This window comes from Amblyraja radiata, chromosome 22 (assembly GCF_010909765.2).
Source record: "Amblyraja radiata isolate CabotCenter1 chromosome 22, sAmbRad1.1.pri, whole genome shotgun sequence".
Taxonomy (NCBI): Eukaryota; Metazoa; Chordata; class Chondrichthyes; order Rajiformes; family Rajidae; genus Amblyraja; species Amblyraja radiata.
The window spans coordinates 28,764,812-28,786,981 of record NC_045977.1 but is presented as its reverse complement, the minus strand read 5'-3'; the positions used below and the strand labels follow the sequence as shown (position 1 = coordinate 28,786,981).

Genomic DNA, 22,170 nt, shown 5'->3' with positions numbered 1-22,170 from the left:
ATTATGGCCCTGTTCCACTTAGGAAACCTGAACGGAAACCTCTGGAGACTTTGCGCCCCACCCAAGGTTTCCGTGCAGTTCCCAGAGGTTTTTGTCAGTCTCTCTACCTGCTTCCACTACCTGCAACCTCCGGCAACCACCTGCAACTACCTGCAACCACCGGGAACTGCACGGAAACCTTGGGTGGGGCGCAAAGTCTCCATAGGTTTCCGTTCAGGTTTCCTAAGTGGGACAGGGGCATTAGAATACCCTTTGAACTGACAAAAGGCTTGCCTTGTGCTTCCAACTCCTTTTGTTCTGGACTCAGCTTGCCAACATATCTTTATCCTTCACGTTAAATGCTTACAGTATAGGAAGAGTTAAACGGTGATCTGGCTTCCCCTACTGACTAATCCAAGACCAGATAACATGATGGAAACCTGTACATTTGAGAAGGTGAGGCATCACTTGCTTGATGTCTGGGCACATTGTGTCAGATGCAACACATACCATGACCTCTGTCAGAATAATTATGATCTCATGTTTTACTTCATAAATGGGGATTGACAGAGAGGACAGCAAACGCTGTCAGCCTATGATGTAGATCTACTTGTTTGGTACTCCTCTCTCTCTTGTAGACTGTCCCAACAGATTGAGAAGTGCAAGCAAAGGAAAGCAAAGCAACGTCTAGTGGGGAAAGGAAGTATTCCAGACACATTGCGATCATTTCCTAAAGAACATAGGTCTATAAAAATAATCATCTTCCATTCTAACCACCATGAACCACTTGAAATCTAAAATCGGTTCCTGGAATTGTGTTTCTGACAGTAAATAGTGTAGATCTATATGTTGCTAGGCCTAAGTGTTGCTAAGCCTATATGTTGCTAAGCCAAAATAATCGCTCCACACTTATTTAGACTTTCATCCTTACTGACCATGACTAAAAGCGAATGCCAGGGGGAAGACTGATGGTTTTAATCTCCCTCTCTCTCACTCTCTTTCTCTTTTGTAAAAGGGAAGATTGAGAAGGCAGTATTTTTGTATCTTAGGCTTTTCCAAAATCTTTGTGACCAGACACAGCACTTTAAATGCCGGTTATTGTCATGGGGTAAAATTAATTAAATGGTTTCTATCTGTGTCTGAAGGAATTAGATTTTGAGGTTATTGTTGAAAATAGATCAATGGAATAGGAAAAGAATGAACTTTTGATATTGTGACCTTTCACCCTTGGATGTCACTGTGGAAAACATCACATCTTGCGATTTAGTTCAGTTTAGTTTAGAGATACAGAACGGAAACAGACCCTTCGGCCCACCGAGACCGCACCGACTAGTGATCCCCGCACATTAACACTAGCCTACACATACTAGGGACCATTTACACTTATACAAAGCCAATTAACCTACTAACCTGTACGTCATTGGAATGTGGGAAGAAACCGGAGATCACGGAGAAAAACCGCGCAGTCATGGGGTGAACGTACAAACTCCGTAGAGACAGCACATGTGGCCAGGATCGAACCCGGGCCTCTGGCGCTGTAAGTGCTGTAAGGCAGCAACTACTGCTGCTGCGTCACCATGCCGACCTTCGAGATGTTCGATGATTTTGAGTCTTGATGAGTGATAATAACCGCTTAAACATTTGCAAAAAAACACATTGACTGTCTGGTAGTTGGCAAATATGAAAATCTCCTTAGAAATTAAATATCCCACATGAAGTTCTGCTTTATTCTTTAATCTACTTGAGCCTTCCACACTAACTGCATCTATGGTGAAAAAATAAATCTGATTCTGTGGGCTGATGCATTGACACTTTTAGATCACTGGCACCTAGATTTCTCCTTAATGTACATTTTTGAACCAGGTAGTCGGTGTCTACCGAAGATACACACAAGAAGCTGGTAACTCAGTAGGTCAGGCATCATCTCTGGAGAAAAGGAGTAGGTGACATTTCCAGTCGAGACCTTTCTTCAGACTGGAAGTCAGGGGAAAGGGAAACGAGAGATACAGACAGCGATATAGAGAGAAATGGAACGAATGAAAGATATGCAAAAAAGTAGCGACGATCAAGGAAAGGTGAAGCCCACAATGGTCTATTGTTGGCTGTGTGCTAGAGGATAACGAGTGCAACTCAACACGATGACAGTGAAACTAGTATGACGTCTAGGGTGCGGGAGGGACAGAGAGAGAGAGGGGATGCAAGGATTACTTGAAGTTAGAGAGCCTCCCTGGATTGACTCCCACGAATCAGATAATACTATACAGGAATACAATCAAGCCATACAAAAGTACAACAGGTAATTAGTGAAAGAACAAAGGAGTGGTTGAGGTGGGGAAAGGAAAATTTTAATCTTTTTCTCAGCGTTGTTTTGGCCCAGTTCTGCGGCCTTAAAAGGGTGATGTGGGCAGATTCATGCCGACTTTCAAAAGGCAATTAGATAAATAACAATAAAATAAAATCACAGGACTAATGTGAGACAAGGGTGGCAGGGCTAATTGGAAGACTGCCAGTCACCTGGCATCAATGGGCTGTGCCTTGTTCAGTAGGTAATGGACAGAAAGTACTTGCAGACTTTGTTAAAATATACAACTTTAATTATGGAAGAGACTGTGATCAGAGAGCTCAGAATTAAACTACTCGTCCAACATAAACGGCCAGAAGGTTCTACCCTGCAGGGATCTAAGAACAGCTGTAGTTTTGAGTACTTAGCGCTCACTTTGAAATATCTTTTTCAGCAGTTCTCGTGAACCCATATTCTTGGAAGATATCCATCACGTTCCACACTCAGTTGTTGGTTCAGCAGATGAAGGTTTAATTTGTCCAGAGGGATGTAGGATTTAAGCATTCTTTTTTTTTTTTAGCCCTCCTTGGCTATCTTTGATTTTCTCCTTTGCCCCTGCCACCATCCAGCGCCTTCCCTTTCGTTTGCAATCGGGATTATCTTGGTTTAACTGACGGTTGATAGCCTGCATTCTATTTTGTCACCTGTTCCACTTTCCCATAGAGTCCCAGATTTGCAACAGATCATTACAGCTGCTGAACTCTAACTCCCTTGGCTGAGAGCTGCTGAACACTTGGTTGTCAATTGCCAGCCTATAGCTGTGCCAACTCCTCAAGTCCAGCAGCGTTACGCAAAACTGTTGCCACTTTAACTGATGAGGGAGCACTTCTGTGTCGAAAGGGAAGAATGAAACTCAAAATTAATATTAGACACAAAATGCTGGACTAACTCAATGGGGCCAGGCAGCATCTCTGGAGAGAAGGAAGGGGTGACCTTTCGGGTCAAGACCCTTCTTCAGACTGACGGTTTGAAGAAGTGTCTCGACCCAAAATGTCTGCCTGCCCCGCTGAGTTACTTAATTCCAGCATTTTATGTCTATCTTTGGTTTAAACCAGCATCTGCAGTTCCTTCCTGCTCAAAAGTAATATTGGCTGATTTTACTGAATACAGCATTAGGAAAATGCAGATAGACACAAAAGGCGGGTCAGATAGCAAGCATCTCTGGAGATAAGGGAATAGGTGATGTTTCAGGGTCGAGATCCTTCTTCAGACTTTCCCCTGAGTCTGAAGAAGGGTCTCCACCCGAAACGTCACCTATTCCTTTTCTCCAGAGATGCTGCCTGACCTGCTGAGTAACTCCCACTCTTTGTGTCTATCTTTGGTTTAAACCAGCCTCAGCATCCTTCCTACACATTAGGAAAATGCATGCCATTTGGCAATTAAGTATGTGATCAATATTGGATAGTGAATTCATTGTTTAAAAGAACATTTTTAATAATATGACATTCTTTTTTCAGATATGTCTTCCCTATCTGATTTCTAATCACCTTCAAGTTTATAATGATATAATCATTTTTACACTTGCTTCAAATTGCCCAAAATACACTCGCACCTCATGGCCCTGCCTTACTCAAATTCAGCTTCTACCTTTCCTGAGGATTTTGCCTGGCCTCCAATATTCATCCCCTCTGATTGTCTTAACCATTTTTTTACCACATCTTTGATCATCAATGTACATATGTAAATGTGTATTGGGTTTGCCAAATGGGAAGGGGCATCTCATCTAATGTGTGACAGAAAGAAAGCCCTTCAGATCCATTCTCTATAGTCAAGGCTGATCCTTTATCTCAACAAGGTGCCCCTGCTTTGTCTCAATTCCCATTGATTCCTTCTGTGCCCGGAAGTCTACACATCTCCTTTGTAAATGGATTCACTAATGTGGCCTCCACTGCCTTGAAAACACCACAGTTTTGTTTCCCCTTCATGAAGACATTTCTTCTCATCGCAGTCGTACATATCCTACCCCATATTATGAGGCTGTGATCTCTGGCTCCAGACCCGCCAGTCTGAGTATCATCCTTCCTGTATTCAGTCTGTCAAACCCAGGCAGATTCCTTCTCATCCTTCTGAACTCTAATGAATGCTGACCTGATTGATCCAATTTCACCCCCTACCACTGTCCCACTAAGAATCTGGTGACATTTTATCCATGAACTTTGTTGGGGAGTGTGCCTGTCACGTGATGCTGTCACCCAATCATCTGATTTAAGCATAATTTATGTATTAATGTGTAGCCTCTGTGCAGCAAGCAAGATTTTCATTGGTACACAAAATTGCTGGGGAAACTCAGCGGGTGCAGCAGCATCTATGGAGCGAAGGAAATAGGCGACGTTTCGGGCCGAAACCCTTCTTCAGATTTTCATTGTACCTGTACCGCACAGCACCTGCGCATATTACAATAAACTTGACTTGGCTTTTCTCCTTTCTCTCTACGCTTTGGTCATTTCTATGATTAAAGTTATTCTTGCTGCCCCATCTTTTTTTAGCAACACTTTGTGATGTCTTAAAAGAAAACAATGTCAGAGTTGAAAATTTAATAGCTTTGAATTTCAAATAAATGTCCTCAATTGAAAAGGCCTATTCAAAAAGGATTATCCTTAATTTAAGCCACTTTAAAACCACAGTTCTTAAGTGCCCTGCATAAAATTCACATTGCTCTTTTAATTAAGTACTCCTGCCTATTGGGAATTATAATGCAGATGCTGTGATATATTTGGTTTCATCTTGCTCTGATTCATGCTTTCCCTAGTCATCCTTTGCCCCACCATTGTCTCCAGGAACCTATGCCCCAGGCCCAGAAATACCATCCTTGCACTTGTCTATGTCTGTCTGTGCCCCTTTAAAAGCTCTCCCCAACTTTAGCTCCATCACCAAACCTTTAGCCAGCTAGGATAGACACAAAATGCTGGAGTAACTCAGCAGGTCAGGCAGCATCTCTGGAGAGAAGGAATGGGTGACATTTCGGGTGGATAGCGTCCTTTGGGCTTGGTATTAATTTGATAACACTGAGATTTTTACAATGGGCATTGAGTTAAAAAGTTGAAAGCAGCAGTAGATGAATGTAGAGGTTTACAGAGAAACTCTTGGCAGGAATTGATGAACGGTGTATCTTTTTTTGATACATGGGGACTGCTGGAGGAACAAATTTACCACTCAATAAGTTTGCAACCTTGAACTGTAGGATGGTTACTGTAATAATCACAGTAATTCTCACACCTGCAAGCACTTACAAGGGCCATAAACCCCGACAGATTTTAACACCTGCGCGGGACATCAACAATTGACAGCTAACCCAAGTTCTTGGAGAGGGGAAGGAGAGAAGCACATTTGCTAATATTTTGTTTCTTTCCCCCTTCCCCTATCTCCATGCTCATCACCCAGGAACAAAGATTGAGCGTTATCACAAAAATAAAGATCTATATTGCCCTTTCTTTTTAAAAGGTTCCCAGCGACATGAAAGCTTTGATCGTTAATCTTCATTTAAATGACTATCTGGCAAATCTGGCCTCAAGGGCAAAACGTGCAGCTATAGCAGGAAATGTTATCGTTGAAACAAGGTCAAAGAGATTGTAATCTGCGAAAGGAAAGTTATAAAGCAAAAGTTGTTGCTTTTTACTCAAATGAAAGTAGTTTGGAAACATGGTACTCAATGCTTATTTTTACAACTTGTGGAGAGGTTGTTATATGTTCTGCCACCTCAACTCCCCATTCCCTTCCCCACTGATTTTGGCCCTTAGTTACATGTAATTGCAAGCATCTTATCTGCTCTCATCTATCAAAGGCAGACTGTTGGAAGATAAACTATTTTGTACTTTAACAAGGCTTCTGTTCCTAGTGATCACTCTCACTCCATCGCCAAGCATTCCATATAACTTTCATCAAAACTCTTATAGAAACTGGAGACAAGGGGGAACATTAAATTCTTTGCCACTAACCCGGGACTCAAAATGATATCATTCCAATGTAACCCTTTGTATACCGAAGCAGGATTTGAAATCCCAAATCAAGGAAGTTGTGAAAAGCCATTGAAAGACTCTTGAATCCAAAGGAGGTTTGTTTTTCTCAGGTAAGGTTTTAATTTTACATTCAAAACACAGTTTCCATCTCCACGGGGATTTTGACGAGACACCACACAGGGCAGTTTCAACTTCACGATGCTGATGTCCGATGGAATTGGCTGCTTTATTAAATGGCAGCTTTTGATAAAGAAATTGGTGGATGTTGATTAAGGAGGGAGAGAGGCTGTTCAAATAGTTCATAGGTTCATGTAATAAGTGCACAATTTGGCCATTCGGCCCATCAAGTCTACTCTGCCATTCAATCATGGCTGATCTATCTTTCCCTCTGAACCCCATTTTCTGGCCTATTCCCTATATCCCCTGATACCCGTACTAAACAATAATCTATCAATCACCACCTTAAATATTTCCATTGACGGCCTCCACAGCCTTCCGTGGCAATGAATTCCACAGATTCACCACCCTGTCACTAAAGAAATTCCACCGCATCTCCTTTCTAACGGTGAGTCCTTTTATTCTGAGGCTATGGCATCTGGTCCTAGACTCTCCCACCAGTGGAACTATCTTGTCTGCATTCACCCTATCCAGTCCTTTCACTATTCGAAGAGGTAATTGAAAGAGTCTATGAAGGAGGCTGAGGGACATTGTTGATATAAAAGTAAATATATTGTGTTCGAGCAGAGCTTGGCCAGAATGAACTGGAGATAAAAACAAGAGGATGATGCATTAGAGATACAGGGCCAGAAAGTATGAGTTCTGCAGCCCAATGACCACACAGCGCATTCCTACACATCGAACAAGGGAGCAGTGGTTCAATGCCCTCTGTCTGTCTCCAGATGTGAGCAGCACCAAATGCCAGGAAATAGTTAAGATTTGAAAAGAAGGTAACAGACGAACAGGGAAACCGCAGACTGCACAATGGCATCTGGGGATTGTGTAATCCTGCAATAAATCCCAGACTATTACATCTGATTCCTGAAATAATCACTGATTCAAAATCAGCCTTTTACCTTACATCAGCGCGCAGTTGCAGCCAATCCACTTTGGGGAATGCGAGGCAACGTGACAAAGTTGCTCGGCAGCTCTGAGCAATAGTAACTGAAACTCTCTCTGAAATAGCGGCATTGTAGATTCTTTTCTTGTTACTTTTGGATAGTGCGGAGCTCTCTGTGTCTGGAGGAGTACTGGAGGAGATGGCACAATGGGCTAAGTGTTCGGCTGGCAACCGGAAGGTAGCCGGTTCGAATCCCACTTGAAGTGCATACTGTCGTTGTGTCCTTGGGCAAGACACTTCACCCACCTTTGCCTGTGTGTGAATGTGTGTGAATGTGTGTGAGTGATTGGTGGTGGTCGGAGGGGCCGTAGGCGCAGATTGGCAGCCACGCTTCCGTCAGTCTGCCCCAGGGCAGCTGTGGCTACAGAAGTAGCTTACCACCACCGAGTGTGACTGAGGAGTGAATGAATAATGCGATGTAAAGCGCCTTGAGTATTAGAAAGGCGCTATATAAATCCCATCCATTATTATTATTATTATTACTTCCGGGTACCTTGGCTTTAATCAGTGCCACTAAAATGGATTATCTGGTCATTCCCACAAGGTGTTTGGAGGAGACACAAGGAACTGCAGATGCTGGAATGTTGAGTCAAACACAAAGTGTCGGAGTACCTCAGGCAACATCCCTGGAGGGAATGGACAGGTGACGTTTTGAGTCGGGATCCTTCTTCAGTTCTAGGGAACTTGCTGTATTTAAAATTGGTGGTATTGTAGGTAGTGAAGGTGGTTATCAAAGGTTACAGGCAGGATCTTGATCAGTTAGGCAAGTGGGCAGGGGAATGGTTAATGGAGTTTAATGCAGATAAATGTGAGGTGTTGGATTTTGCTGAGTCTAACCAGGTCAGGACCTTCACAGAAAATGCCAGGGCTCTAGGGAATGTTGCAGAGCAGAGGGATCTAGGAATGCAGGTACCTAGTTCCTTGAAAGTGGTGTTACAGGTAGATAAGGTGGTCAAGAAGGCATTCGGCCTTCATCAGTCAGGGTTTTGAGTATAGAAGTCGGGAAGTTATGTTATATCTGTACAAGGTGCCGGTGAGGCCACAGTTGGAGAATTGTGTTCGGTTTTGATCACCCTGTTATAGGAAAGATGTTAAGCTGGAAAATAGTGCAGAGAAGATTTACGAGGATGTTGCCAGGACTTCAGGGCTTGAGATATAGTGAGAGGGTGGGTAGGCTGGACTGTATTCCTTGTTGATAAGATCATGAGGGGAATAGATAGGGTAGATGCAACGAGTCATTTATCCAGAGTAGGGGACAGGATTGAACTTGAGTCGCTGGAGACATGAACCAGCAGGTTTATTAACTGCACCGCTATGCCACCCTTAAAAACTGCTGTATTGTTTTGGGACACCCTGTGGCCAGAAAAGGCACTGCAGAAATGCAATCTTACCTCAATTTCCCACACAATTTCCTATGGTTGGGTGCAAAATGTGTAATACCTCTGTGTTGTATTCTCCAAGACTGAGCTCTGTATCGGTGCTGGCTATAGCTCTGTCTCAAGGTAGAGTTACACCCTGCCAAAGTAGGCAGACACCCACTGTGCCCATGGAGTTTCTTCAAAAGAGATGTGCAAATCATCCCATTGCTGCCATCTTTCCAATAACATGACAATCATATTCGCTTGTACATATCAATAAAAGTGCCACTTTCAACATTCACGCTGTCGAATATGGGCTCATCAGAGTGCACCATCTATAAGGCACACTGCTAAACTCCCTAAGGATTCCAAGGCATCATTTCCTAAATCCTTAACCTTTACTGCCTCAAAGGACAATGGTAACAGTCTTAAGGTAGTACTGCTGGTTCACACACCACCCTGAGCGGAAATGTTGCGTTTTCATGATTACTGGGTTGAAATCTGGAATTCGCTACGGAACGGCTTGGTGGGGACCATCCTCAACATTGGCACCTCCACCTTCCAAGAATATGGCTCACTTTGTCCATGGTTATGAGGTACAGGCAAGAATGGTTTGCCCCACCAATAGTGTCCGTGTTCCACATAAAAATGAAGCAGGAAAAAAACCTTTTGAAAGTTCCCTTGTTCCACTCTCACTTCTCCGCACTCCCACCAGGCAAAAGGAATAGAAGTGTGAAAATGCACACACCTCCACATTCAGGGACAATTTCTTCCCAGCTGTTATCAGGCAGATGACCCATCCTACCACAACTAGAGAGCAGTCCTGAACTAATATCTATCTCGTTGGAGACACTTGGACGACCTTTTGATCGGACTTTACTGGCTTCATCTAGCACTAAATATTATTCATGTTATTCCCTTTACCATTTATCTGTACACTGTGGATGGCTCGATTGGAATGCATTGTCTTTCTGCTGACTGGTTAGCACGCGACAAAAGCCTTTGACTGTACCTCGGTACACGTGACAATAAACTAAACAATTAATCTATACTTACAAACACATGGTAGACCTACTCACATCATTGCAGGTTTGGTATCACCAAAGGTCTGTAAAATTGCAACAAGACTTCCTTACTCTTGCCCGTGGATCTTTCAAACAAAGATCAACATTATTAACCTTTCTATTCACTGGCTGGACTAGCTGTTCACTGCGTCTTTTCTATGATGCTTAAGTTAAAACCCAATATTCTAGCTGCTACCTAATCAATGATTTATAGCATAGTTTTTTTGTCTTTGAACTCTAATAACATAAACCATTAGTTGAGAGATTCCTGTTGCAGATTCCTTTTACAGACAGAAGTTTGATTTGATCATGGATTAAAGTCTGTACTGCTTTACTCTGATGAACATCATTGTTTGGGATATGAATTATCCCTAATCTCAACGCAAGAGTAATTGGACGATTTCTGTTTATCTTTCAGTGATCGAGAGGCCAGCATTTTAAACCATTTTTTTTTAACGTTATAAGTGTTATTCATTCCAGCTGTCGACTCAAATTAGTTGGTTTAAATATTGTGCCACTGCTGATACGTCGAACGAGGAATTCAGAAGTGAGCATTTCACCTAGAGGGTGGTGAGAGCACAGAACTCTCCACTGTATGGAGTGGTTAAAGCAACTCATATCATTGTTGCCAAAGGGAAACTGGATAAACATCTGGGAATAAAATGGAAGATTATGCTGACAGGTTGAGTTGAAGCAGAGTGGGAGGAGGATCATCTCTCTGTGTTATAAATGTTTTGTTATGTCAGGGAACAGATTTAGCACACATGAGCCTTTTGAGATATAAGGGGATTAGGTTTGTGGAATAAAGCATCGTCGACTGAATGTGGTTACTGCCTGGGTTACTGCTCATCTGAGTCGCTCATTCTAATGTCATTGACTTCACGAAAAGAGGTCATTGTGTGCATATGTTTATTGTTCCCTGGTTTATGATTAATTTTCATTCTTTTTTTGGGGGGTGCTCTGGGGGTTACTTTAGGACCAGCATTTATGGCCCATCCTTCATTTCTTCTGAGATGGAGATAGTGAGCTGGCTTCTTGAAACACTGCCGCCTTTCCGGTGCAGATACTCTCGCACATTGCTGAAGGAATGAAATGAACAGACAACATTTTGGATCAGGACCCTTATTCAGACTGATAGAGGAGAGGGTAGATAGTTGGCAGAAAGGGGTGAAGGGAAGGGGTGGGGCAAGAGGTACATTCAGATAAGGAAGATAAAGTGAGTCTGGAGAGAAATCACAACTTGAAACATCACTTACCCAAGTTCTCCAGAGATGCTGCCGAACCCATGGAGTTACACCAGCTCACTATGTCTTCTTCAGATAAGGAAATTGACAGATGGGTCGGAAACGGGAGCAAAGGGTGGAGATAGTCACAAAGGCTGGAGATGATAAATGGGGAACTGATAAACAGTCAGATAGTACATACACACCACTGACAAACCAACCTCCTTCCATTTATCTCGGCAAGGCCAGCAGCATAATCAAGGACGAATCGCACCCTGGCCATGACCTCTTCTACCCTCTCCCATCAGGCAAAAGATATAGAAGTGTGAAAACGCTCACCTCCAGATTCAGGGACATTTTCTTCCCAGCTGTTATCAAGCAACTGAATTATCCTACCGCGACCAGAGAGCTGTCCTGAACAACTATCAGAGGCGACTCTCGGACTATCCTTCATCAAACTTTTCGGGCTTTACCTTGCACTAATGTTATTCCTTCACCACGTACTGTCCCCTCCCAGATGCGGAGGCTTCAAATGGAGGAGACACATGTGCTGGCATGACATGTACACTGTAAATGCCTCGATTGTAATCATGTATTGCCTTTCCGCTGACTGGATAACACACAACAAAAGCTTTTCACTGTACCTAGGTACACGTGTCCATAAACTAAACTGAACTGTCCAGTTGACTGATGTTCAGGTTGGATGTTACCAGCATCGCTTAGCTGTGGACCTCACCATGGCCTTCATTCAAATGTGGACCAAGGAACCAAGTTACTGAGGTTAAAACTACTGAACCTGCACAGCATGGGAACAGGCCATTCGGTAAACAATGTTCATGCCAAACATGATGCCACGTTAAACTAATTTCCCCCTTGCCCAGGACATCCCTGTGCCTATTTAAAAACCTTTTAAATGCCACTAATTGTATCTGCCGCCATCGCCATCCCTGGCAGCATGTTCCAGACACCCATCATCTTCTATGTAAAAAACCTGCTGTGCACATCTTTAAATATTTCCCTTTTCACCAGAAAGCTATGCTATCTAGTCATTTACATTGCCACCCAGGGAAATTGGACTGACTGTTTATTCTATCTATGTCCCCCATCATTTTATATACTTCTATCTGGTCTCCCCTCAGCCTCCGATGCTCTATGCAACACGATCCAAATCTGTCCAAATTCTTCTTTATTATTACTCTCTATTGCAGTCACCTTTCTGGTAAACCTTTGCTGCACCCACCTCAAAGCCTGAACATCCTTCCTGTAAAGGGGAAAGGGGTGATATGAACTGCATGCAATGCTCCCAATGCAGCCAGCCCAAACTCATATAAAGATGCAGCATGATTTCCTGGCTCTTGCACTCAATACCCCTACTGATGGCAACATACTGTTCATCAAGGATGCATTTGACCGATTGTGGCACCATGGGGTCATGGTAAAATGGAAAAAGATGGGCATTAAGGGGGGGGGGGGGGAGGGGAGGGGAAGAAGCCAATAGTTACAGTCATACTTTGCTCTAAGGAAGGACATTTCCCAGGAGTCAATATCACCAACAACTTGTCCTGGACCACCCATATTGAAGCAATGGCCTAAAAAGCACACCGATGACTCTAATTCCTTAGGAGGCTCAGGAAGTTTGGCATGTTCCCAACTCTCACCAACTTCTACAGATGCACCACGGAAAACATGTTATCGCAATGCAGTATAATGTGGATAAATGTGAGGTTATCCACTTTGGTGGCAAAAACAGGAAAGCAGACTATTATCTAAATGGTGGCCGATTAGGAAAAGGGGAGATGCAGCGAGACCTGGGTGTCATGGTACACCAGTCATTGAAAGTAGGCATGCAGGTGCAGCAGGCAGTGAAGAAGGCGAATGGTATGTTGGCTTTCATAGCAAAGGGATTTGAGTATAGGAGCAGGGAGGTTCTACTGCAGTTGTACAGGGTCTTGGTGAGACCACACCTGGAGTGTTGCGTACAGTTTTGGTCTCCAAATCTGAGGAAGGACATTATAGCCATAGAGGGAGTGCAGAGAAGGTTCACCAGACTGATTCCTGGGATGTCAGGACTTTCATATGAAGAAAGACTGGATAGACTTGGCTTATACTTGCTAGAATTTAGGAGATTGAGAGGGGATCTTATAGAAACGTACACAATTCTTATGGGGTTGGACAGGCTAGATGCAGGAAGATTGTTCCCGATGTTGGGGAAGTCCAGGACAAGGGGTCACAGCTTAAGGATAAGGGGGAAATCCTTTAGGACCGAGATTAGAAGAAACTTTTTCACACAGAGGGTGGTGAATCTCTGGAACTCTCTGCCACAGAGGGTTGTTGAGGCCAGTTCATTGGCTATATTTAAGAGGGAGTTAGATGTGGCCCTTGTGGCTAAAGGGATCAGGGGGTATGGAGAGAAGGCAGGTACAGGATACTGAGGGATGATCAGCCATGATCACATTGAATGGCGGTGCAGGCTCGAAGGGCCGAATGGCCTACTCCTGCACCTATTTTCTATGTATCTATGTATCTATGGTTTGGTGACAGCTCCATCCAAGACCGCAGGAAATTGCAGAGAATTGTGGCAGCCGTCCAGACCATCAGAGAATCCATCCTCCCTTCCATTGACTCTATTTATACCTCACACTGCCTCGGCAAGGCCACCAGCATAGTCAAGGATGAGTTGCACCCTGGCCACTCCCTCTTCATCCCTCTCCCATGGGGCAAAAGGAAAAGAGGTGTAAAAACGCACATCTCCAGATTCAGGGACAGACATGAGGAACCAACTGGGAGCGTGAAGTGGAGTTGTGATGATGTATGGCAGAGCAGGTTAGAAGGTCTGTGTGGACTACTTCTCCTCCTGTTTATTATAATTGAACCCATTTCCACCATCATTTCAGACCGGGCATTCCAGATTGTAATAACAGGTTGCAAAATGTAATTCGCCTCAAGTCCTGGACACAGGACATTTCAGTTGGGACCCTTCTGCAGGCAGAAGTAAGACTGAACAAAGGTTCCAACCGGAAACATCGCCTGTCCATGTCCCTCCACAGGTGCTGCCTGACCCAGTGGGTTTCTCCAGCAGTTTGTTCTTGACTCAAGATCCCAGCATCTCTTATATCTCCTCAAGTCCTCTCTGGTTCTTTGCAAATTATCATAAATCTACGTCCTCTGATTATGAACTCTCCTGTCATTTTTACCACATCATAGACCCAACTAAGTATGAATGCCACTGTTAGATCCCTACTTAATCTTTGATCTCCAAAATAACGCAGTTGTGGGGATGCCTTTGTAAGAAGTTATTGCTCTACCAGTGATTTCTTTCAGAAAGGCAAGCACTGCCTTATGATCAACTCAGATGTTGCTATAACGACAGGCTGCGTTACAACAGTTTCAAAAGAAGCATGTTTGTTTGTGAACATTAGTGTCCTGTCTAGTCAGAACGCCTACGTGCTACTGCTTACTTAATCATAAATCACATATTGTACGTCCCCAGATAAAACATAGCCAAGCATTAACGTCTCATAAATCACTTAATGCTTAACTAGCTGAGAAAATGCTCTGCTCGCTGTGACACTGGAGAATTCATACCACTCTGAGGTCTTAGCTCTGGGCTGTGAATTGCACAAATTAGACTGTGCTTTAATGTGCCTCAATATGGACTGAAAGATGGTCAACCAAGGATGAAGAGATCTTGTCCTGTTGGGAGAGATTAAGCAGACTGGGGCTGTACTGTTTACAGTTAGATGGCTTCAGAAGGCTTAACCAGGCAGATGTAGTTGATGCTTTGTTTGGCTTGTGTGTCTGGAACTAGGGATTACTGTCTCAAGATATGCTCATTCCGAACTACGATTAGAAGAAATTGGTCTGCCCTGAGGGATAGATTTCACTGCCCAAGAGGGCTATGGATGTTCAGTCAGTGAAAATATTCAATTAGAGATTGATGGAGTTTTTTGTATATTAAGGAATCCAGGGGATATGGGGAAAGTAATGCTGGGGGAAAGATCACCCAGAATGGCAAAGCAGAGACATAGGGCTGAATGGCCTTCTCTTGCAACATGGACAGTAAACCGTAAACATATTTTAATAGTCCACTGCTCCTGCAATGCAAACACCATGCCATCCCAGACCTGCAATTGCCATGTGTAGGATGCTGGTTTACATCGATGATAGACACAAAATGCTGGGTGCAACTCAGTAGGACAAGCAGCATCTCTAGAGAAAAAGGATGGGTGACTTTTCAGGTTGAGACCCTTCTTCAGTGATAGAGGGAAGAAACAGGAGCGCCTAAGGGAAATTCACACAGTCGCTGGGAGAACATGCAAACTCCACACAGACAGCACCCGAGTCAATGGATTGAACTCAGGTCAATGACACCCTGAGGCAGCAGCTCTAACAGCTGTCACTGTGCCACCCTGGTATTCGGTGAAAATACTTAGGATAGGATTCCTGTATTTTGGTTACCATTCATCCCTGATTGAGGAATGTACATGTCAGCTGATAGTCGATAGTAAGGTCAGATATCTCCATGACAACCACCACTGTTGATTAATCATTGAGTTCACCTAAGTGTGGGCTAAAGATTGTGAACGGCTGAATGTCAAACCACATCTAATTAGGGATGAGTGAGGAAAGTGCAAGGTGTAAGGAGCTATCATAATTTTGGTTAGTCATGATCCTAACCCAGTTCTGGCTAGGATGTTTTTTGGACATTAACTTTAGTTTAGTTTAGTTTAGAGATACAGCATGGAAACTGGCCCTTCGACTCACCGAGTCTGCGCCGACCAGCGATCCCCGCACACTAACACTATCCTACACACACACAGGTGAATTTACACATACCAAGCCAATTAGCCCACATAACGGTAAGTCTTTGGAGTGTGGGAGGAAACCGGAGATCCAGGAGAAAAGCCACACAGGTCACGGGGTGAACGTACAATCTCCGTACAGACAAACACCTGTAGTCAGGATGGAACCTGGGTCTCTGGCGCTGTGAGGCAGCAACTCTACCACTGCGCCACCGTGCCGCTCAACATTGGAAGTATATGCATTTTCCGGGTAAAATGCTACTGCATGCCCATTTCTGAACCTTCTTAAGAGCCTTCTTCTCCTCCACCTGTTGTTATTCAGTTGCTTCCTCCCTCTGCCTTCTCCACCTTTGCCAATAACATCATGAGTCATTAGCTGGCATGACCTGTGATTTATCGGGAGACCTTGAGATGAACGATTCCACCTACACCATTGGCAGACCTCACCCTGTTTGTTAATGTTTGACATCTGAGTCATTGTTCTGGCTTCTGTGCTGCTCTTTAGTGGCCTGTGGTGAGGTAATGGTTTCAGTCAATACTGGCTGTCTCAGCTCACCTGCCCTGCTCCATTTTATCGTAGCCGAGCTTCTGCAAGGTGTTTTTCTTGAACGGTAGCAACAGACGTTTGAAATTCTCTATCATCTTATTTCACACGTGTGACAATAAAAGCATCATTGAACCACTGTCCTTCCTCACACAACTTCAGTAATCTCTTCCAGTCCAGTCGCACTCTGAGATAACACAATTCAGACCTTTTGCTCATCTCTGAACTTAATACTTCATCCTAACCCTGTCTGTAGTTGAATGGGACACACACACACACACACACACACACACACACACACACACACACACACACACACACACACACACACACACACACACACACACACACACACACACACACACACACACACGCACGCACACAAACACACACACACACACACATCTCTCTGCCTTCCAATCTTTCTCTTCACTACTTTGAGGCATCAATTCCTTTAAACCTGTTCTGTCTCAGCTTTCAGTCACCCACCCTCACTCCACTTCATGTGACACTGGGTCTGTTTTCGATTGATAATAGTCCTATGAAGCCCTGACTGTGAGATGTGTCGGCATTGTTGGAGGATTGGAATGGATGCCAATCCAAAGCTGAATTTTACGTATGTGGTGACAGTGACTGCCCTTGATATTGAGGTAGATGTTCAAAGTGTGGCATCAAGGAACCCTGGCAAAACTGAAGTCAATGGGCATCAAAGTGATTGCGCTGGAGAAAGTGCAGAGGAGATTTCACTAGAACGTTGCTCAGTTGAACGTTGGAAGTGTTTAGTTATGGAGAAAGGTCAGATATGCTTTGCTTCTTTTCCCTAGGGTGAAGGAGGTCAGGGGATAGAGGTATGCACAACTATGAGAGACACAGAAAAGGTGGATGGTCAGAATCATTTTCCAATGCTAGGGATATAGAAAACATAAACCACAGGTTATTAGAGTCGAGGAGGGGGTTTTGAACGGGATGTTTAAGGGGAAAGTGTTTTACGCAGAGAGTGGTTGATATCTGAGATGCATGCCAATGAATGTGGTGGAATCATGGACAATCACTACATTAAAGAGATATTTAAACAGGCACTTGAATAGCCAAGGCCATATACCCAAGCATGCATTGTCTTTTTGCTGACTGGTTAGCATACAACAAAAGCTTTTCACTGTACGGTACATGTGACAATAAACTAAACTAAACAAACAATCTGGATTAGTTTGGATAGGCGAAAAGTCAACATAGATTTGGAGCCAGTCCAAAGGTGATTCGGCAAGAATAGAATATGGACTGCACTACTTGGAATGCAAAAGAACAAGGGTGACCTTATTTAAACATATAAGCTCTAAGGAAGCTTGACTGCATCAATTGTGCAATGTTTTCACTTGGGGAAGAGTCATGGACAAAGGGACATTGGTACAATATAAAAGGCTGGTTATTTAAAACTAAGATGAATAAAAATCTCTTCTGTCAGAAAGCAATGAATCTCTGAGAAGAAGCTGCTGGTATTACTCTTTCATAGTTCTATGGTACTTTATTGTCACATAGACCCATGTACAGTGGAATTTATTTTTTGCATATTGTTCAGTAAAAATATTGCTATGCAAAGGCGCAATCATATTTATGTGCAAAATGTACAAATAGTGGATCACAGTAACACAGTACATAAGAGTTGCCATATTTCCAATGTCATCTTACACCCTTCAGGTTCGTTGTTAAAAATGTTAAAGTCTTCATTTGGCCATAAAGGCCTTAGATAGACACAAAATGCTGGAGTAACTCAGCAGGACAGGCAACATCTCTGGAGAGAAGGAATGGGGGAAGTTTCGGGTCGATACCCTTCTTCAGACTCAGACTTCTTGACACAAAACGTCACCCATTCCTTCACTCCAGAGATGCTGCCTGTCCCGCTGAGTGACTCCAGCATTTTGTGTCTATCTTTGGTTTAAACCAGCATCTGCCATTCCTTCCTACACAGAAAGACCTTTGTCCTGGTGTTGAGGTCCAAGGCTATGTTGCTGATGCCCACCTACATTGCTCCATGCTGTTGCAGGCTGCATCCGTAACCGCGCGCTCGACGTTTGGAGTGGTGGCCGATTTAATCGAACCCCAAGCTGCTGTAGGGCCTCCTGTGGCCGACTCCACCCACATCTCAAACCGGACACATCAGGCCGCAAATGTTGCCTCACATGGCCACCATTCGGCCTCTGTGCCCCGGGCTGCCCCCTGGATGAGGGAGGTAAGCCCCCAACCCGTTCACCGGCACTATTCTTTCCTCTGCCCGCTGCGACCGCCATCTTAGTTTAATTTAGTTTCATTAGAGATACAGCGCGGAAACAGGCCCTTTGGCCCACCGCGTCCGCACCAACCAGCGATCCCCGCACACTTACACTACCCTACTCACACCAGGGCCGATTTAGTTTTACATTTACACCAAGCCATTTAACCTACAAACCTGTACGTCTTTGGAGTGTGGGAGGAAACCGAAGATATTAGAGAAAATCCATGCTGGTCACGGGGAGAACGTGCAAACTCCATACAGACAGCACCCATAGTGAGGATCGAACCCGGGTCTCTGGTGTTGTGCCACCATGCTGCCCTGGGATGCCCTTGAAGGATGCCCTTGCACTCTTTGTGCAACCAAGATCTGTAGGCAGTACTCAAGGACTGCCTACGTTACAAATGGTTTGCAAATACTTTACTCTAGTGTACCTCTATGTAAATTCAAATATTTTGCAACATCCTCATCTCTGTCCCACACTGTGGAAGCCTTAAACATTCCTGATTTGATTGAGCACCACTGAAAATCTTTCCTGACTGTCTGGCCTTTTTGGACCTTACATTGAGAATACAGAGGAGAGTCGGTGTGGCCTCAAGCCAATATCACTCAGATATGAACATTGTATAATTCCAACCAACGTCTCCTTTGATTTGAAACCTACTTGTGCCTTGCAACCTCCAGGACTTCTCAGAAACTTTTACATCAAAGTGAATCAATTAAGAGCAGGATTGGAAGGTAACCAAAATAAACTTGCTACTCATGACAGGAAATAAGGATAAACCAGGTCAGTCTTCTGCCAATTGTGATTAGTCATTCATAATCCATACCTGGAGATAAGGTGAGTGAGCATTTAGTAATGCAGTCGTTAATCAGTGACAGCAGCGATTTGTAAAGGCAAGCTGTGTTTGGGAAATAATGGATGTATTTTGTATTGGGTTATGGGTTGGAAAAAAAACATTGAAAAAGCCAAGATTGTTCTTCCCAGAGTAAGAGATTTAATGGTAGCGTTCAATAGAAATTGATGTTGTTATATAGTCAAGAGAGTTACAAAAGTCAAGACAGATGGTGTTGGGTAAATGGAACTAGCCACCAGAGGAGGTAGTTGAGGCAGATTCTGATAACAATTAAAAGACATAGATCGGATAGGTTTAGATCTTGGGCAAACTCAGGCAGGTGGGACAAGTGTAGATGGGCATCTTGGTTGGTCTGGGCAAGTTGAGCCGAAGGGCCTGTTCCTATGGTCTGTGACTCTATGACTCGATGATGTTTAATTGTCATTGGTATTGACAACAGAACAATTAAAATCTCATTTGCAGCAACATAACAGTCATGGTGATAATATATAACCAACAAATGTAATAAATGAATAACCCCAAAACTAGTACAAAAAACTCCTGAAAAAAATTTCCAAGACAGAAAGACCAAACACTAAATTCCTCATATGTTGCAAAACATACTTGGCGAATAAAGTGTGATTCTGATTCTGATTCTAAAGCAACAGATTTAAGATGATTGAAACAAAAGGAAGCATTAAAGTCATAGAATCTTACAGCGTGGAAACAGGTCCTTTGGCCCAACTTGCCCACACCGACAAACATGTCCCATCTACTCTAGGCCCACCTGCCTGCATTTGGCCCATATCCCTCTGAACCTCTCCAATCCATACACCAATCCCTTAGTACATTTACAGCCTTCAATAGGGAGCCGGATAACTACATGATGAAGAAATAAGATTGCAGATATGAAGACTGGGTTGGGTTGTGGGTTGGCTTTGGAAAGAGCTGGTACAGATTTAATGGGCCAAATGTCCCATGATGATCTGAGGCTATGAGTAGGTTTGCAAGTGCATCCCTGAGGATCAGTGCCATTGTTGCTCTTCTCTGCACTGGCCCACTGCTTGCAGCAAGCAAGTTCCTGTTATTGCGAGTGTGATTTAGTCATCACTGGACCTAAACATCGACGGTCCAGAGGCTGCTGGAGAGAGGAGAGTTTCAGCTCACACCACCAGCAGTTGCTCTGGAATCTGTCTCGTTTATCACACCAGAGGCATTGTCGAATGATTCAGGAGCCATGTGACTTGAATCCTTTGTCATCCATTAAGAAAGGGACGTCTCCTGCACAGATTTCGTGAAAGAATTCACAGGCAAATCTATGACTGCTACACCAGCATCTATCTCAGTAAAGGTCTTTTATTACAATCTGTGCATTTTTATGAGGTGCTGTGAATTTAATTTGTTCTCCGATTCAGTGTGCATTAACAGAATAGCAATGCCTGTCTCTGCACTAAGTGAACGCAGCATGTAAGAGCCTGCAGCTGGGCATGCGTGAAACTGACACTAATGCAGATGGTGAAGGTTTATCGCTGGTTGAATGTTTATCGCCTGTGGATGTTGCACATGGTGGGGGGGGGTTGGGGTTGGGGTTGACTGGTGAAGCCCTGCCCAGTGAGAGGAGTTATCAATATTGCTGGCGGCACTAACGCAAAGGTCTTGTGAGCAATGGAAATCACAGAGTTGCCAACACCTCATCGTGAAGACCAAGAAGTGAAGATTCAGAAAAGAGAGAGAGAGAGAGAGAGAGAGAGAGAGAGAGAGAGAAGATATATATTAGAAACTTGTTTTTCAAGTGTGTACTTTGCACTAGTGTCTTGATTGATTGATTGGAAGATACAGCATGTAAGCAGGCCCTTTGGCCCACCAAGACCACGCTGACCACCCGGTCACAAGTTCGATGTTATCCCACTTTCCACCCACTCCCTACACAGCAGGGGCAATCTCCAACGGCCAATTAAGCTACAAACCCGCACGCTGTTTAGGATGTGGAAAGAAACCAGAGGACCTGGAGGAAACCCATGTGGAGAACGTGCAAACTCCACTCAAACAGCATCCGAAGTCAGGATGGAACCCGATAGTCAGCAGCTGTGCCATCCCTGCTGGTCTTGTTTTTTTGCATGGAACTTTTTGTAGTATTTGCGTGCTATTTATGTATGATTTTGTCTTTGCGGGTTTGTCTGAGTCAGTGATGCTGCCGTGATGCTGCTGCGAGCAAGTTCATCGTTGTACCTGCGCCACACCGCACCTGCGCCACACCGCACCTGTGCCTCATCGCACCTGCGCCTCATCGCACCTGCGCCTCACCGTACCTGCGCCTCACCGCACCTGCGCCACACCGCACCTGCGCCTCACCGCACCTGCGCCTCACCGCACCTGCGCCTCACCGCACCTGCGCCTCACCGCACCTGCGCCTCACCGCACCTGCGCCACACCGCACCTGCGCCTCACCGCACCTGCGCCTCATCGCACCTGCGCCTCATCGCACCTGCGCCTCACCGTACCTGCGCCTCACCGCACCTGCGCCACACCGCACCTGCGCCTCACCGCACCTGCGCCTCACCGCACCTGCGCCTCACCGCACCTGCGCCTCACCGCACCTGCGCCTCACCGCACCTGCGCCTCATCGCACCTGCGCCTCATCGCACCTGCGCTTCACCGCACCTGCGCCTCATCGCACCTGCGCC

At 44.4% G+C, this 22,170-nt stretch overlaps 1 long non-coding RNA gene across 1 annotated transcript; it reads left to right on the top strand.

Annotated features, from left to right (window-relative positions):
* The first annotated feature begins 5,132 nt into the window (after positions 1-5,132).
* LOC116985477 lies at positions 5,133-19,979 on the top strand. The gene is made up of 4 exons (XR_004415279.1): positions 5,133-5,143; positions 13,405-13,410; positions 13,769-13,772; positions 19,785-19,979. It is a non-coding gene; the product is annotated as an uncharacterized LOC116985477 (long non-coding RNA).
* Positions 19,980-22,170: the final 2,191 nt, after the last annotated feature.